The sequence below is a fragment of the Sminthopsis crassicaudata genome, chromosome 4 (assembly GCF_048593235.1).
Source record: "Sminthopsis crassicaudata isolate SCR6 chromosome 4, ASM4859323v1, whole genome shotgun sequence".
Lineage (NCBI taxonomy): Eukaryota > Metazoa > Chordata > Mammalia > Dasyuromorphia > Dasyuridae > Sminthopsis > Sminthopsis crassicaudata.
In genome coordinates, this window is record NC_133620.1 from 466,355,095 (window position 1) to 466,362,407 (window position 7,313).

The following is a 7,313-nucleotide window of genomic DNA, read 5'->3' on the forward strand; positions in this document are numbered from 1 at the left end:
AGTTATATATGACAGACCTTTAGAGAAAAATTGAATGGAAAGAGAAAAGAATATACCTTTATTCAGCACCTACACAAAAATTAACCATGTATTAGGTCATAAAAACCTCACAATCAAATGTAAAAAAGACAGGAATATTAAATGTATTTTTTGAATAATAATGCAATAAAATTACATTCAATAAATGGCAGTAGAAAGATAAATTAATTGGAGTATAAATAATCTAATCCTAAAGAATAAGCAGATCAAAGAACAAATCAGAGAAATAATCATTATTGAAGAGAATGACAGCAATAGGATAATGCCCCCAAATTTGTAGGATGCAGCCAAAAGGAGGAGAAAATTTATTTCTCTAAATTCTTATATTAACAAAATAGAGAAAGAGTGGATCAATGAATTGGGCATGCCAGTAAAAACAAACAAACAAAAAAACAAAATTAGAAAAAGAACAGATTAAAAATCTTCAATTGAGCATCAAGTTGGAAATCCTGAAAATCTAAGATGAGATTAATAAAGTTGAAAGCAAAAAAAAAAATAGCTAGTAAATACAACTAGGAGCTGGGTAAGTGAGAAGACCAATAAGATAAATAAGCCATTAGTTAATTCAATTAAAAAAATCAAATATCGAATATCAAAAATGAAAAGGGAGAACTCTCTGCCAAAGAAGAAGAAATAAAGCAATAATTAAGAAATATTTTGCCCAATTTTGTATGGGATGTAGAAATATTTATAGGGATGTAAATAAACCAAATAACCTGAGGGAAATTGGTGAATATTTACAAAAATATAAGTTATCTAAATTAACAGGTCAGAAGACAGAATGCCTAAATAACTCCATTTTAGAAAAAAACAAAACAAAACAACAACAACAACAAAAAAACAACCATTAATGAACTCCTTAAGAAAAAAGCCTCAGAGCCAGATGGGTTCATGAATGAATTCTACCAAACATTTAAAAAACAATTAATTAAAATAGCATACAAATCATTTGGAAAAATAGGCAAAGAAGGAGTTCTTTTATGATACAAATATAGTACTGATACATAAACCAAGGAGAGCTATCCAGAGAAAGAAAATTATAGACCAATTTCCCTAATGAATATCAATGCAAAAATTTTGAACAAAATATTAGCAAGGCAATTACAGGAATACATCACAAAGATAATATACTATGACCAGGTGGGATTTATACCAGGAATGCAGGGTTGGTTCAACGTTTGGAGGTTGTTTTAATGCTTTCCTCATTAAATTGCTGGGTGGCCTAAAGAGGCAGTTTGCCAAGGATAGAGGAAGACTGAAGTAGCAACCCAGAGGGGGAAAATTTCTGCCTGGCAAAGTCTGGACAAGGCCTTTGTGTGCCCTGGGCTAGATTAGCTAATTCTACCACCCTCTCTCTTTTCCAGAAGTATGAATATAAGATCATCCCTGGAGTCTTTTATCTCATTTAAAGAACTAATACCCTTCTGTTGATTGCCTTCTTAAAAAGACCTAAAATTATCTATCTCTCTTTGTCCAAATCATTTTCCCAAAAAACTTTTCGTAGCTGTGTTTCAAAACTCTCTGAGGAATACTTTTTAAAATGGGTTTATAAAGAGTCATATTTCTTAAAAATCCTGAATTGTGCACTCCTTTGTATGGCTGTCTTTCCTTGCCTACACTTCATCCCAAAGAGACTGCTTAGTCAAGTCCAATCTCACCAAAAGTCTTTTAGGCAAATCTACTTGATAATAACAATAATAATGATAATGATATTTCTAGTAATAACTCATGTGGTCCCCCAGGAACCAAACTCTGTTTGGCATCCTGATGATCCATGGGATTCAAAGTGCAATTTTCTATTTCAAAACAGCTTATGTACCATTTCATTGCCACTCAATTTCCCCCAGATTAATCAGAATAAATCACATGATATCATAGGAGGGCAAAATAAGTTTACTTAAAATAAATTACAAGATTTAAAAAAACAACAAGATGTTATATCAGCAGCAAGCACCCTCATCACCCATTTCCAACCACTTTACAAGCTTTAAGACAGGGGGCTGCAAGAACACTCCTTTTATAGCTTCAAATTTCATTCATATTATAGCTGGATTTTAATCAGTTAATCAATATGCACCGATTAATCACTTAGTATATGTCGGGCATTGTGATAAGTATGAAAGATACAAACAGAAAAAGAGAGAGTTCCTGCCCTCAAGACACTTACATTCTAGTAATCAAGTCAACAGGCCCGTATGTTTGTGCCAGTTTCTATGTTAAGTGTTGGGAGATCCAAAGAAAAACAGTTCCTGCTCTAAGGAGCTCCTGATTTAATTGGAGAGACAATATGCAAAAAAAACTATATACTGTCAAAAAAAATCTATTAATACTGTACTCTGCATGTTGTATGTCGTGCAGAAACAATTCGATTTAACATGGATCTGTATCCCAAACTTTCTAATTTAGATGTATAGTTTTGTTCTCTTCCCTTTTCTGTGGCCTGTCTAGCTAGAATCAAAAGGATTTGATGTAATCATTTTAGTTTAGTTCCTTGAATAAGGAACACATTATAAAATGTTAAAATACAGGTTGGGGTAAGTGATAGTCACTGCTCAGTATCTTGGTTGATTTATTGCCTCGAATGCTTTCTTAAAATTAACAAAGAGACCTCCTATCTGTTATCAATGTTTTAAAGGACTGGAGTGGACAAAGCAGGTACTTCTGTAATCTGATGAGCTAATAGCATAGCCCCATCATTTCTATTGTGCAGAAGGAAAATATTTAAATAAGGTGAGAGACATTCTTTATTCAAAGTTTTGGCTAGCACCCTTAACCTACCCTTAAAAATGTCTTTTGTGTAGTCTGGAAAGGGCTTTGAGGAAGTATTATTTCTTAACTTTTTTTTTGGCTTTAATAAATATACTTTCATAGTATGCACAAAATATATATTCTGGTAAGAGTGGCTAGGTGGCGCCATAGTGCAGAGAGCACTGGCCTGGAGTCTGGAAGATTTATGTTCCTGAGTTCAAATCTAGCCTCAGACATTTACAGGGATGTGTGATCCTGGGCAAGTTGCTTCACCCTGTTTGCCTCAGTTTCCTCATGTGTAAAATGAGCCGGAGAAGGAAATGGCAAACTGCTCCAGGATCTTTGCCAAGAAAGCCCCCAAAAGGGTTCACAGAGAATCAGAAATGATTGAAAACAACTGAACAAGAGAACAACAAACAATTCTCCAGTCCATATTCCTAACTTCTAGCACTCTTTCAAAAGTTGAGCAAAGATCAACTCCTCATTTTTGTCCTGTACCCTGGCCGGACCCTGGTTAGATTATTGTACCAAGCTCTGGCTGCTCCTTGTAAGGAAGACATTGATAAGTTGCGGGGTGGGAAGAAAGCAATGAAGGCAAGGTCTTAAGTTCATGGCGCATGAAGAGTAATGAACTGGAGATGTTTAATGTGGAAAAGAGAAGACTTGTTGGGGACAGGAGAGTTGCAGTCAGATATATGTAGGACGATCTTGTAGAAGGATTCAACTTGTGCTATTTAGTCCCATTAAGCAGTCTGGAGATTGGGTCAGAGCTGCTAAAAGACAGCTCCCTCCTTCCACTTCCACTCCTGCATGTGGAGGTCTTCTAAGGCACTTTAACTGTGTTTCCTATATTTCTGTGTAGGTATACATGAAAAGAGATGAAAATCTTGATTGACTAAGAGATCTCTGGGCCTTCAGTGCTTCAGACATGGAGAAGAGACTTTTTAGAGTTTGAAGAGACTGTTGATAGAGATGTGGACAAGTGATCTCAGGGATAGGAGGGCAAACTTTTGAGTGGCAGAAAAGAGATTCTCTTAGAGCTGAAGACATGTAGAGAAACCACTTAAACAGATCCTTTGATATCCATTGCTTGCAAGCCTTGAGGCTGCTCAGAGGAGACTTCCCTAAGTGAAATCACTCTCCCTTTTGTTAAACTGAGATCTTATCTTGTTCCTTCAGAGCTCATTTACTCTTGTGCAATTATTACTGTACTGAAGCTACTTATTTCCCCTAATTTCTGTCTATGACTTACTTTGAGAAAAAGGTAAACTATCCATGATCCTCCTGTGTGAAACCAGAATTTAGGAAGCATAGGATAAGTGTGATCCCCTCTTTAGAACAAACAAGAAATGTGGCTTTATTCTGAACCCTTAAGAAAGACATTATACAAATATTCGAGGTGCAGTAGATAAATATGATTCTAGCTTAAAACTTTTTGGAAATATTCAGCCAAGGAGTGCTTGATCACTCAGCCATGACTGAATTGGATTCTGCAGCTTTCCCTCCAGGTGACTGCTGGGAGTACAGATAAAGCCCTATTCCCATCTCTAGAAAGGAAAATCAATCTCCTTTTGGAGATGTGGAATGGGGATTTCCAGAATCCAAATAAGATGGCTATACATTGATACTCCATATAGACCAACTGTTTTATGTTAGATGTATCTATTCTTTTTTTTTTTGCACTTAATATTGTTTTCCCTCAATTATATGTAAAGATAATTTCTGATATTCAGACACATCTTTTCTATATTACATGTGGTTTAGGAAAGTAAATCCAGATACTGACTATAGAGGCTTTACGTTAGAGAAAAAATAATTTAAAAAGAAGCCTCTCTAGTAATTAGAACCATGGAAGAATAGAATAGATTACCTTGTAAAGTGGTGGGTTCTCTTTTATTTGAAAGGAAGAAAACAAGAATTATTTTGAGGTTTTTACATCCTAATTTATGGTCAATTTTTGTGTGGGTTCCATGTGCCACTGAGAAAAAGGTCTGTTCCTTTCTGTTCCCATTCAATGTTCTCCAAAGGTCTATATTATCTAACTTTTCTAAAATTCTATTTACCTCCTTAACTTCTTTCTTATTTATTTTGTAGTTCAATTTATCTAGTTGTGATAGAGCAAGGTTGAGATCTCCACTAGTATAGGAAAATAAGAATTATTAAGAAAACAGAAATTTATTTATAAATTCTTTAAGAAGTTATTATTTACTTATTACTAGGCACTATGATATGGGCAGTTAGGTGTTGTAAAGGATAGAGTGCCAGGCCTGGAGTCAGGAAGACTCATCTTCCTAAGTTCAAATCCCATCTTCAGAAACTTACTAGTTAAGTGACTCTGAGTAAGTTACTTTCTTCTGTTTACCTCAGTTTTCTCATCTGTCAAATGAGCTGGAGAAGGAAATGGCAAACCACTCCAGTATCTTTGCCCAGATAACCTCAAATGGGGTCATGAAAATCAGAAAACAACTGAAAAATCATAGAGCAACTGTACTAATGGCTTTATAAATACTATTTCATTTGTTCCTCACAACATCCCAGGGATGCAGGTGCTATTATAATACCCATTTTACTTTTGAGGAAACAGAGACGGAAAGAAGTCAATTTACTTTCCCAGGATCACACAGCTAGTAAGTATCTGAGACTAGATCCCAGCACTCTATTTATTATATCACTGAGCTGCTTTTGGACGGGGCAAATTACAAGTTATATTGATCCCACAATAAGGCAAGCAGCCCAGGTCTATTTAAATGTAAAAAAAGAAAAAAAAATAATCATTTTTCCACCAAGTGATAGTACTCTAGAGAGAAAACTCTTATATTAAACTTAATATAAATAGTTATACAGCAATTGGTTGCAGAACAAATATTAGTATCTAAATACTTAAAGGGCTAACTAGAATGCCTGAAATAAAAAAAAAAATCATCTTTGTGATTTCGAATCTAGCATCAGATACTTCCTAGATGTGAGATGCTGGATAAGTTACTTTACCCTTCATGCCTCAGCTTCCTCAGCTATCAAATGAGCTGGACAAGAAAATGTCAAATAACTCCAGTATATTTGCCCAGAAAACCCCAAATGGGGTCACAGAGAATTGGCCACAAATGAAACAACTGAAAAACAACAACAAAAACTTTTAAGGAACCATCAAATCATGTGAGGGAACACATGGAGTGGAAAATGACACATAACTCTGCCTTTTTTTTGCCTGTTTTCCTGGCAGAGAATCTCTCCAGAGTTCTCTGCAAATGCAAAGGGCCTAATTTTATTCCAATGGGATTCCTCATGAACACTCTGAAACTTCTCTCTCAATTCAAGAGCTGCTATATGGCAAGAACAAACATGCAAACATTTTCCCCAACACCTCAGAACATAATATTCCCTATATCGTATTAATTTTTTAGAGTGGAGAGTAGGTTCACAACTTAGTTCAGTGCTTATACAGACGATGGTCCCACAAAATTCACATTTGCCACTGGGCTCTGTTGAGCAGGAGTCCTAGACCTTTGCTCCCAAAAGTCTCAGTGTTATTGAACTGTCCACAATACTGAGCCTGCGTCCTGGGATTTGGGGTTCATATTCCCACCCAAATCAGAGACTATTTTTATATCTAAAACATAAAATAAAACAAAATGAAGTGAAATGAAATGGATGAAAAAGTCAAGGAATCCTGTCCTGTCGGTCAAATAACTATGCGAGTAAGGAGAGGCTGCATGGTGCTTCCCTTTACACATGGTTTTCTCATTGAAAATTGTTAGAGAAGGAGTCACCTCCATGCAGTAAAAACATTTCTGGTGCTGATTCAAGTCCTTTTGAAGATACAAAGCCAATGGGAAAAGATTTTTCCAATTATGTACTAAGAAAACGGAAACCACTTCCATAATGTCCATGTATATCACAATTCTCTCTGAAGCACCTCTCTATTGTCCTTCTTGTGGCTGGAATCTATTTAGTAAAGTGATAGATCTACACATACATCATACTTCCATACTACTCTTCTGGCAAACAAATCTATTAAATGTCCCCTAAATATCCATACATGTTTGCAACTCTATGTTCTGATTTCTGTAGACATTATGATAATATTATTTCTTGGCAGGAAAATAGAAGGCACCAACTTCATGCACTTCTTTTGCTCTTTCTAGCTTTTCTCCCAAATTGGTTACCATGTAACCAGGGGCATTATGGGGGTTTCGAAGGAATCTTTCCTACTTCAGCTGTTTTGGAATTTTGCTAAAGGGCATTCCCAATGATAAACTAAAGGGGACTCAAGGATGATAGTTGGGAATTTCAAATCACAACTCAGGAATTTGAGAAAATATGGATAGTAGCAGGAAAAGGGCTAGATGAATTTGGCTGTGGTCTACCATCAAAAGAGAGAAGATATAGGAAAAATCCTATTCTTTTAGGAAAGACATTGCATTGCATCCTTCTTTCTTGAAGAGGATCTAAATGACATTGTACATTAGAGTCAAGGTGCAGTATGACCGACTGTGGCTGATCAGACCAATATGAGCTCATGTTGGACG